The 10,642-nt window shown below is 41.1% G+C and overlaps 1 pseudogene; it reads left to right on the forward strand.

Moving 5' to 3' along the window:
* Positions 1 to 9,632: 9,632 nt before the first annotated feature.
* Positions 9,633 to 9,749, forward strand: LOC128688429 (5S ribosomal RNA; annotated as a pseudogene).
* Positions 9,750 to 10,642: the final 893 nt, after the last annotated feature.

Genomic DNA, 10,642 nt, shown 5'->3' on the forward strand with positions numbered 1-10,642 from the left:
ATATATGTATTGCTTGTGGAGGTTAGTACACCAAACGGGTAGTACAGTGAAATTAGCTCTGAGGCAACTACATCATCATATGTCCTCGCAACATGAATCAAGCCTAGTTTGCTAGGCTCATGTTGTTTGTAGGATTATATGGTCCAGTAACGACTTTTCCCCTGCTTTAAAAATAGGAATTACATTGGTCATCTTCCACATATCAGACACTACACCTGTTTGAAGAAATATATTAAAAATATTAGTCAATGGTTTACAAAGTTACATTTTGCACTCCTTAAGAGCCATTGAGATAAGCTCATCAGGGCCCGGGGATTTATTTTGTTTCAGTTGGTCTATCTGTTTGACAACCATATCGCAAGTGATTGTGATTTTACATAATTTATCATCTTCAAGCCCACTATAAGAATTAGTTATTGGGATATAAGTGTCTTCCTGTGTGAAAAACCCGGAGAAATTAATTATTAAATATCGAACAAATTTCATTTCTCCTTGTCAGTAAGATGCCCAGAAATGTTTTAAAGGGACCCTATCTTTTCTCTAACTTTTGCTCTATAAACCTGGAAAAACCTTTCGGGTTAGTTTTCGAATCCCTAACAGCTTTAATTTCATAGCCCCATTTTGCTTTTCATATCCCATTTTTAACCACACTCTTAATGTGAATATATTGATTTATAAGATGACCCTCACCTCTTATGATGAGCCTATTAATTCCTTTCTTCTGTCCTAAAAGATGTTTGAGCTTATTATTCAGAGCTGTCATATTGATAGCTCTCTTCGTTACCTCAGTCCACAGATGATAGGTGTTCTCTAAGCCCATTGTAATCTGCTAAGCAAAAATCTGGGACTGTTACTGAGTTATCCCTACTCTTATACCTTCATTCAATGCGCCAAATTCCTCTGTAATATTCAAATTATTGACGAGGGTTTCTTTGTTTTCCAGAACCAAGTCAAGTAGGCTATTAACCCTTGTACGATCTGTAACAAAGTGTTTTAAAAATCAATCCTAAACTACCTCTAAGAAGTCGTTAAACTCTAAATTCCCAATCAAGGAATGCCAGTCAATCTGACTGAAGTTAAAGTCCCTTAGAATTACTACATTATCGTGCCTTGTGGCCTTAACAGTTTCTTCCCAAACTAGTCTGGTTTGGTCCCTATCCAAGTTTGGGGGTCGGTATATAACGCCTAAAATAAATTTTTCATGACCCTCTGAAAATTATATCCAGACGGACTTTGTATGGGTTATTTCAGAATTCATACCCTTTTTTATGCAACAAGTCAAGCTATCTCGGACATACAGTGCCACCCCAACCCCCTTCCCGATACTTATGTCTACCTGTAACGATTTAAAAACCTGTATGTGACATTCAGCAGGCATGTCCCGATTTTCCGAATTAAACCACGTCTCAGTTATGGCAAATACATCAATGTTAACAGCACATACAACTAATCTCCTTTCTTTTTTTCCCTTTATGCTCATTTCTGCTTTTAAGAACATAAGAACATAAGAAAGAAGGAACACTGCAACAGGCCTACTGACCCATGCGGAGCAGGTCCATGTCCCCCCCCCCAGATTAGACCAATGACCCACCCAGTCTGGTCTTCCCCACTCAAGGATGGAGCACTGTACCAGACCCAGCAGCACAAGCTAGTCAGGTCCAACTCACACCCACCCACACCCACTCATGTATTTATCTAACCTATTTTTAAAACTACACAACGTTTTAGCCTGAATAACTGTACTCGGGAGCTTGTTCCACTCATCCACAACTCTATTACCAAACCAGTGCTTTCCTATATCCTTCCTGAATCTGAATTTTTCCAACTTGAAACCATTGCTGCGAGTCCTGTCTTGGCTGAAAATTTTCAGCACACTATTTACATCCCCTTTATTTATTCCTGTTTTCCATTTATACACCTCGATCATATCCCCCCTAATTCTACGCCTTTCGAGAGAGTGCAGATTCAGGGCCCTCAATCTATCCTCGTAGGGAAGATTTCTGATACATGGGATCATCTTTGTCATCCTCCTTTGTACGTTTTCCAGAGCATTTATATCCATTCTGTAATACGGTGACCAAAACTGAGCAGCATAATCTAAATGAGGCCTAACCAATGATATATAGAGTTGAAGAACAACCTGAGGACTTCTATTATTTATACTTCTAGATATGAAGCCTAGAATTCTGCTAGCTTTATTGCGAACTCTAATGCACTGTTCTCTTGGTTTTAGGTTACTGCTAACCAGAACTCCTAAATCCTTTTTGCAATCAGTATTATTAAGATCTACATTATTTAGTTTATATGTGGCATGGTTATTTACCTGTCCAACATTTAGAACTTTGCATTTCTCAATATTAAACTGCATCTGCCACTTCTCCGACCATTGCGTCAGTCTATTCAAATCATCCTGGAGTGCTCTAATGCCCTCATTAGAATGAATTGGACGGCCTATTTTGGTGTCATCAGCAAATTTGCTTATGTCGTTATTTATTCCCTCATCTATGTCGTTTATGTAAATTGTGAACAACAACGGGCCCAACACTGACCCCTGAGGAACACCGCTTGTGACGTGCCCCCATTCTGATTTCTCCCCATTTATGCAAACTCTCTGCTGTCTATTTGTCAGCCATGCCTCTACCCAGGAAAAAATTTCTCCTCCTATTCCGTGTGCCCTAAGTTTCCTCAATAGCCTCTGGTGTGGAACTCTACCGAAAGCCTTACTGAAGTCCATATACACAATATCATGTTCATTACCATGATCTACCTCCTCAAACACCTTAGTGAAAAATGTTAGTAAATTCGTAAGACAGGAACGCCCCTTTGTAAAACCGTGTTGAGAATCATTAATCAGTCTGTGCCTGTCAAGATGGCAACGAATTGCTTCGGCAATTATTGATTCCATAAATTTTCCCACTATGGAGGTAAGGCTTATTGGTCTATAGTTCGAAGCCAAGGACCTGTCACCTGCCTTGTAAATAGGTATTACATTTGCCATTTTCCACTTATCAGGCACTATGCCAGTTTGTAGTGATATGTTAAAAAGATTAGCTAAAGGTATGCTAAGTTCCTCTTTACATTCCTTTAACATCCTTGCATACAGTTCATCAGGACCTGGGGATTTGTTAGGTTTTAGTTTCTCTATTTGTCTGAGGACCATGTCACTAGTTACCGCAATCATACATAGTTTATTATCATCCTGTTCTACGTAATCTATTATTTCAGGAATATCGCTAGTATTTTCCTGGGTGAAAACTGAGAGGAAGTAGGTATTTAGAATTTCACACATATCCTTATCACTGTCAGTGATCTGACCAGAGTTACTCTTAAGTGGGCCAATCTTGTCCCTAATCTTACTTTTGTATGCCTGAAAGAACCCTTTTGGGTTAGTCTTTGAATCCCTTGCGACCTTAGCCTCATAATCTCTTTTTGCTTTCCTTATGCCTTTCTTTATTTCTCTCTTTAATTGAATATATTGATTTCTTAACTGCCCATCCCCTCTTTTGATACGCCTATATATGCCTCTCTTTTGACCAATGAGATGTTTTAATCTATTGTTCATCCATTTGGGATCATTTTTTTAGATCTAATTTCCCTACTCGGAACAAAAGTTGTCTGGGCAGCTAGAACTATGCTCTGAAAAACGTCATATTGGCATCCAAGATCACCTACCTGACCCATAGTCAGGACATCCCAATTTAGCCTACCCAGGTAATTTTTCAGTCTCATGAAGTCGGCCAAGCGAAAATCTGTGACAGAGATTTTACTGCAGTTATCTGGGTAATTCCATGATATATTGAAACTAGGTGATTTGTGATCACTTTCCCCAAGCTCATCATTAACCTCAAGATTATTAATTAGTGAATCTTTGTTGGCAAGAACCAAGTCAAGCAGATTGTTTCCTCTAGTTGGTTCTGTCACAACCTGTTCTAAAAAGCAATCCTGAACCGTATCAAGAAAGTCACTAGACTCAAGATTTCCTGTCATATTGTTCCAATCAATTTGTCTAAAGTTAAAATCCCCCATTATCACAACATTTTCATATCTAGATGCCTTATGAATTTCGTCCCATAACAGCTTACTGCACTCCCTATCAAGGTTTGGGGGCCTATAAATCACACCCAAAATTAATTTACCACGACCCTCTAGAAACTGAAGCCAAACCGATTCTGTGTTCGATGTTTCTAATCTTATATCATGTCTAAGACAACAATTTAAATTTTCTCTGACATACAACGCCCCATCCCCACCCTTCCTGTTGACCCTATCAGTGTGGAATACTTTATAACCCTGTATGTTGCATTCAGAAGGCATTTCTCTATCTTTCAGGTTGAACCAGGTCTCTGTTATACCAATAATATCTATATTACCTACATTTGCAAGTAATTTTAGCTCATCTTTCTTATTTTTTAGACTTCTACTATTTGTATAGTAAACCTTAAGGGAGCTAGTCACTCGTTGCCCTCTACTATCTCTCTTTGTTTGTTGATCAGTTGATTTACCATTACTAGCAACTTTATTTTGAATATTGTCTTTTAAACATATCCCTGAGGTATCCCGGTAATAACTGCGGTTTTTAACCCTAGTGCTGAAGTCTGTTTCCCACAAACACCCATACCTCTATAATCTATCAGTTTAAATTCCTAGACAAGTCATCAATTACCCTCTCAATTGAATTGGCTAATGCAATCACTCCATCCCCAGAGAGATGAACCCCATCCCTTGCATACATATCACGTTTGCCAAAGAATAGGTCCCAGTTATCAGTGAATGGGATTGCAAGTTCCTTGCAGTACCTGTCTAGCCAGCGATTTATACCAATTGCCCTAGACATCCATTCATTGCCCACTCCCTTTGTAGGCAAGATGCTACATATGACTGGGATCCCTCCCTTAGACCTAACTACTTCTATGGCTGACCTGTACTTATCCAGCAGCTCCACTCTCCTGCCCTTCCCAATGTCATTACCCCCAGCACTTAGACAGATAATGGGCTTGTTCCCATTACCTGCCATAATATTATCCAACCTGCTGACTATATCGCCAACACCAGCTCCAGGAAGACACTCTCTGTCTGACCTTTCTGTCTCTGTTACAAAATGCACGGTCCATATATCTTACCTGAGAATCGCCTACTATTAAAATATTCTTACCTTGATTAGCAGGGGAATCAGTGGTACCTTCAACCTCACTAACCACTGAAGTACACTCGTCTTGGAGAACAGAGAATCGATTTCCTACCTTCACATCTTCTCTATTAACTCTCCTCATCTTCCTTCTTCCTGAACTGTGAACCACTTGCCACTTAAAGCGGCTGCCACTATCACTGCTGGTGATCATTCCTACCTTACCAGCTAAATCCTTCTCACACTCGCTCCCAAACTCATCTATGCGAAGCTTCAGCTTTCTATTTTCCTCCTGAAGAAGTAGAATCTCCTTCCTCAACACATGAACCTGGGATTCTAAAGCACTACAACAAGCCATGGTATGGGTAACAGCCCACGTTAACTCCCAAGAGCTTAGCGGTATGACCGCACTTGACCACTGACCTCAGCGCACTGAGGTCACCTAGTGTCACTGGCTTACCAATATTCACCTCATTCTGCCTATTACTAGTTCCCATAAAACTTGCAATATTACTACACTGGGACTTCATTGTTTTTCCCCCAAAACCTATACCACTGACTATTTCTAGTTTAAAGCCTTATCAGCTCCCTCCACTGTATTGGCCAGGGCCCCCACCCCAGACCTAGATAAGTGAACCCCATCCCTGACATACAGATCATCTCTGTCATAGATGAGGTCCCAGTTGTCAATGAATGTTACTGCATTTTCCTTAGTGTTTGTCCAGACAGCAATTGACATCACTTGCCCTGGACAACCATTCATTTCCAACTTCTCTCCTTGGCAAAATACCACATATCACAGGGTTCCCTCCCTTCTTCCTAATTATGTCTATTGCTGACCTATACCTGCTAATCAGGTCCTCATTCCTACGTCTACCAACATCATTGCCTCAAACACTGAGATAATAGGATTGCTCCCATTACCTCTCATGATATCGTCCAGATGGATAACAATATCCTTCATCCCAGCCCCAGGAAAACACCCTCTACCTCCTCTACCTCTACTGTGACTGTCCCCAACTAAAACAATGTTCTAACCTCGATTGGTGGTGTGCATGACGTTCTCGACGGTCTTAGAAGAGATGGTCTTCTCTGGGATGTCCTCACTGGCTGGCTTCACTGTGTCATTAACAACTGTTCTTGTTGGAAGATCATGGATGGTAGATTCAGATTCGTCTAATAACAAGGAAAAAAAGTTGCTGCTTTTCACAGCGGCCTCTTGAACCTTCTTCATCTTCAGCTTCTTCCCTTCAGTTCTGACTAGCATCCATTCATTGGTTCCATCATCGGCGACATTGTTCCGGGGATAATCCTTGCGCATACCCTTCAGTAGTTGAATTTCTGTTCTTGCTTCCGTTAATTCTGCCTTAAGCTGGAGATATAGCTGCTCGTAGACGAGGGAAGCCATCATCACAATTTCAGGAGAGACATGATTGAAGTGTATAAGTGGAAGATGGGTATTAATAAAGGGGATATAAATAAGGTCTTTAGGATATCCCTCCAAGGGAGAACCTGCATTAATGGAGTCAATTTAGATAAGTTTATATTTAGAAAAGATATAGGAAAATATTGGCTTGGGTAGTTGGTGAGTGGAACAGTCTGCCTAGTAGGGTTGGATAAATTTATGAGTGAGAGGGGTATGGGTGGGACTTGCGGATGAATTAATAGATTTATCAAAGCTTATTGCTTGGGTATCATTGAAAATGGATTGGGCAAATATTTCGTTAGTGGGCTGAATTTGTGAAGGACGTGCCTAGTATGGGCCAACAGGCCTACTGTAGTGTTTCTCCTTTCTTATGTTCTTATTCTGACATGATAGCAACAAGCAAGTGCTGCAGATTAGATGGCTGCACATTCATGCTGCGAATCTCCCATTCCACCACATATCACTGGCGCTCTATTCGACTAATATCTGGTGACAGTGGAGGCTATTGGAGTATCCTGTACTTATTGTCATATTAGTTAAACCAATTTGAGACGAGATGTGCTCTGTGACACAGAGCATTAACCTGCTGAAAGTAGCCAGTCTATTATTATTATTATTATTATTATTATTATTATTATTATTAGATCATTATTACTCACATTCTGGTATTCAAAAATATTATTTGCAATGTTCCATATCTCTAGAGTTTGTTTAATGAGCAATTTTTTATGCAATTTCGGTATCTATACTTTATTCTTATGTAAATATACCAAAATTGACATGTTAAACAGGCAAAGGTTTTCTAAGTCTCATCACGAGGCATCCAGTATCATATATTGTATATATATGCAGTAATAAATTGTTTGGTGTCCGAGCTACAGTGACTGCTACGTTGGACTTAGAAACTTGACCTGTTTGCACTTAGTTCTAACACATGAGAAGACGCTGATTTTTGTTGGGAAAGTAAAATTGGTAACACAATAGTATTTTGGCCACCATTCCCGGTGGCCTGGGGGCTAAAGCTCCCGCTTCACACCCGGAGGACCCGGGTTCGACACCTGTTGTCCTGTTTGTCCTGTTCACCTAGCAGCAAATAGGTACCTGGGTGTTAGTTGACTGGTGTGGGTGGCATCCTGGGGGACAAGATTGAGGCCCACAATGGAAATAAGTTAGACAGTCCTCGATGACGCACTGACTTTCTTTGGTTATCCTGAGTGGCTAACCCTCCAGAGTTAAAAATTTAGCAACAACAGGTTAATGTTATGGTAGCAAGGGTTAAGATAACACTGAATCATTCTATCAATGGTAGTTAAAAGATAATAAATGAGAAGCTTTGTAATTTCTTGTTAAACGAATCAAGGATAACTAATAACAGTTAAGAAATTTATATAACAAATAACTGCATAGCTGCTACTGGTTCACAGACATAAAACAAGAAAGCGTATAGAACACATCGTCTCCAGGCTGAGGGACTGATTACCTCAAACCCCTCCTCCCCTTATACCTTCCTGCTTTGTATAAGACTGATGAAGCCGCTGTGTGGCGGAACGTTTCCTCAATAAAGATTCCCATATGTTGTATAAGTGTCTCAATTCTTTAACTTGTCGGTTTTCAAACCCATTCATTACAAGCGGATGTAAGTTGAAAGAAAATGCAAACTCACATTGGGTAGAAAAACTATACGGTATTGTTTCAAGGCATCAAATTATTTTAAGAAACTTGGAGAACTGTAATGGATTATCGGATCACCACTTTATAGATAAAAACAGATCCCTGTAATTCAACAAAAAATCTTAGGCCGTATAAAAAAAATTGTTACGAAAATGGTTAAACCATTTCTGGCAGTATAACAACAAATCCCCGAGGCTGCCCTCCAACACTCTAACACACCACAGAACACTCAGCCCCAGGTTCATCACAAACTATGACTGGCATGTAAAATCTATACACCAGCATGCTTAAGTGCCTTAATGGTGTGTCATCTCTCTCTCTCTCTCTCTCTCTCTCTCTCTCTCTCTCTCTCTCTCTCTCTCTCTCTCTCTCTCTCTCTCTCTCTCTCTCTCTCTCTCTCTCTCTCTATGTCTATGTCTGTCTGTGTCTGTCTCTCTCGAAATATAATGACTTCAGGAAGGAATGTTGGAAGCAGACTTTACTCACAAGTTCAAGAGTTGGTACCACTGTACCACGAGGCATAAAGAAAGTAGGGAAGCAGCAAGTTAGAGATGGGACAGGGAGTTAACACGTAACACAAGAAGCATATAAGCGTAACTATAGGCTTAAGTACACACACACACGAGGTATTAAACTACAGACCTGTTTCACTAACGTGTACAGTATGCAAAGTCAAGAAGATCATCAGGAGGAGAGTGGTGGAGCACCTGCAAAGAAACAAGTGTATAATCGACAAAAGCACTGTTTCAGGGAAGGAAAATCCTGTGTCACAATCCTACTGGAGTTTTATGACAAGGTGACAGAAGTAAGACAGAGAGAGGGACGGATAGACTGCATTTTCTTTGACTACAAGAAGGCCTTCGACACAGTTCCTCACAAGAGGATAATGCAAAAGCTAGAGGATCAGGCACACATAACACTAAAGACACTGCAATGGATCAGAGAATACCTAACAGGGAGGCAACAACGAGTCATGGTACATGATGAGGTGTCAGAGTGGGCGCCTGTGACAAGCGGGGTTCCACAGGAGTCAGTCCTAGGACCTGTGCTGTTTTTGGTATATGTGAATGACATAACGTAAGGATTAGACTCAGAAGTGTCCTTGTTTGCACATGATGTGAAGTTAATGAGGAGAATCAAATCGGCCGAGGATCAGGCAGTACTACAAAGAGACCTGGACAGGCTACTGGTCCAGCAACTGGCTCCTTGAATTTAACCCCGTCAAATGCAAATTCATGAAGGTAGTGGAGGTGGGAACCATACATAGTTTTAAGACGACGTTTGATAAAGCTCATGGAGCAGGAAGAGAGAGGACCTAGTAGCAATCAGTGAAGAGGAGGAGCGAGGAGCTATGAATCGACCCCTAGAACTACAAATAGGTGAGAACAAATAGGTGAGTACACACACACTGTCAACGGCCATACCACGTTGAACGCACCGCTTCTCGTCAGAACAGCAAAGTTAAGCAACGTTGGGTTTGGTTAGTACTTGTGGGTGACCGCCTGGAAACACCAAATGCTATTGGCATAAATCTTTCGAGGCCAGGAGCCGAGTCTCGACCCCTGCAACCACAATTAGGACAATTAGAAGGGACACAGCAACAAAGGATCACAGTAGGAAGTTGAAGACTCAAATGAATCACAAGGATGTTAGGAAGTATTTCTGTAGTCACAGAGTTGTCAGAAAGTGCAATAGTATGGGAAGTGAAGTGGAGGCAAGATCCATACATACCTGGAGAATACTTGGAAAGGGTTTCGGGGGTCAACGCCCCCGCTCCCCGGTCTGTGACCAGGCCACATGGTGGATTAGGGCCTGATCAACCAAGCTGTTACTGTTGGTCGCATGCAACCCGACGTATGAACCACAGCCCGGCCGGTCAGGTTCTGACCAGGGAGGGTTCTATTGACAATCCCCCTTATGTATGCTGGTAGGCAGTTGAACAGTCTTGGGCCCCTAACACTTATTGTGCTGTTTCTTATCGTGCCAGTAGCGCCCTTCCTTTTCATTGGGGGGATGTTGCATAGTTTGCCGAGTCTTTTTCACAGCAAGTTTGGCACTAACATCTGTACTATTTTCCAAGTGTATATAATTATGTATCTCTCCCGCCTGCGTTCTAGGGAATACAGGTTGAGGAACTTAAAGCGTTCCCAGTAATTGAGGTGTTTTATTTCCGTTATGCGTGCCTTGAAGGTTCTCTGAACATTTTCTAGGTCAGCAATTTCACCTGCCTTGAAAAGTGCTGTTAGTGTGCAGCAATATTCCAGCCTAGATAGAACAAGCGACCTGAAGAGTGTCATCATGGGCTTGGCATCCCTACTTTGTTTTAAAGGTTCTCATTATCCATCCTGTCATTTTTCTTGCAGATGCAATTGATTCAATGTTGTGGTCTTTGAATGCGAGATCCTCTTACATTATCACTC

The sequence above is a fragment of the Cherax quadricarinatus genome, chromosome 19 (assembly GCF_038502225.1).
Source record: "Cherax quadricarinatus isolate ZL_2023a chromosome 19, ASM3850222v1, whole genome shotgun sequence".
NCBI lineage: Eukaryota > Metazoa > Arthropoda > Malacostraca > Decapoda > Parastacidae > Cherax > Cherax quadricarinatus.